This window comes from Bombyx mandarina, chromosome 17 (assembly GCF_030267445.1).
Source record: "Bombyx mandarina strain Sakado chromosome 17, ASM3026744v2".
Taxonomy (NCBI): Eukaryota; Metazoa; Arthropoda; class Insecta; order Lepidoptera; family Bombycidae; genus Bombyx; species Bombyx mandarina.
This window is the reverse complement of record NC_143223.1, coordinates 7,960,720-7,962,371: the sequence shown is the minus strand read 5'-3', so window position 1 is coordinate 7,962,371 and position 1,652 is coordinate 7,960,720.

The following is a 1,652-nucleotide window of genomic DNA, read 5'->3' as shown; positions in this document are numbered from 1 at the left end:
TATGTTGTATGTTGAACTAATTAAATAAAAGCATTTGCAATATTATTTTCCAATAAATCCAATTCACATCGAATTGTATTATTGTATACATGTTATCAAATCATATTAACTTCGAATTCTGTTAAAATACTAGCGACGGCTCTACTATTAACATTGTTTTAAAATAATATATCTTTAAATGAGCCATTTTTCGTATATAAATATATGTATATATATATATATATATATATAATCTGAATCTCGGAAACGGCTCGAACGATTTTCATAAAATTTAGTATACAGGGGGTTTCGGGGGCAATAGATCGATCTAGCTACGATTTATTTTCAGAAAATGTTGTTTTATTCGTGTTTTCAATAATCAACTTTATCGATAATCAACTTAAACATAAACTTTTTTTTTATTATTGACAGAAATTATCAACTAATGCAAATAATATAATATATACTGAGACAAAGGAAAAAAAAAATCTATTGCAAATAACATTTATTACTTTTACAGTGTGTTAGTTTAATACATAAATATAAAACAATTTAAAGTATAAAAAGCTTATTCGTAGTGGTCTCCATTGGCTGCAATACAGTCCTTTAAACGTTGAGGCCAGTTATCAATAGAAGCACGCACTCTTTCCATGGGAAAATTTTTCACTGCCAATCGTATGGATTGTTTTAGGGACTCCGAATTATCATGGCGTTTAGAGCAAGTCGTACTCTCTAAAACTGGCTATAAATCATAATCCAGCGGATTAAGATCGGGACTAGACGACGGCCAGTCTTCAGCTCTGATGAAGTCCGAAACGTTCGTTTCCAACCAAGACTGCGTAGACCGAGCTTTATGACCTGGCGCCGAGTCTTGCTGGAAGGACCATTCTTGATTATTGAACATGGTTTCGTTAAGGGGCTTCACTAATTTCTCAAAAATGGTATCCTGATACACTTGTGCCTTTGTTTGATACCTTTTTCACAAAAGTATGGCTTAGTCACTCCTTCATAACTAATACCCCACCAAACCATCACTGAAGTCGGATAGTGCCCACGTTGCACTCTGTCGACTAATTGGGAAGCTTCCTTAGAGCTTTGAGCATAAATACGGTCATTTTGTTTGTTAAAATGTTACTCAATTGTAAAAATTTTCTCATCCGTAAACAAATTTTTTCTATGACCTCGCTTTGCGTACCGCTTCAGTAGTTGTTTCGATTTTACCACCCTATTCTCTTTTAAATTATCAATTAAGAAATGACCAGTACGTCTCTTATAGGCTGCAAGTCCTAAGTCATTTTTTAAAATACGCGACATGGTTCTAGGTGCTATCTTCATCTCCCGAGATAAAATCTTTTGCTTTCGGACAGGATTTCTTCGAATTCTTTCCCTTACTGCTTTGACCACCTTTTTGTACGAACACTACGTGGACGGCCAGATCATTTTCTGTCACAAACAGGGGGGGTCTCATTACACCTATTAATAGCCCGGTACACAAACATTTTACTAATACCAAGCGTATGGAGAGTTTTAAGAATTGCATTTGGCTCCATACCTACTTTGTGTAATGCAATCACAGCGATTCGGTTCTCTTTATCACCCCACTCCATTATGTATTGGCGCCAAAATAAAAAAACTCAGTGAGCAATCATATAAAAATGACAGATTCCAGATTC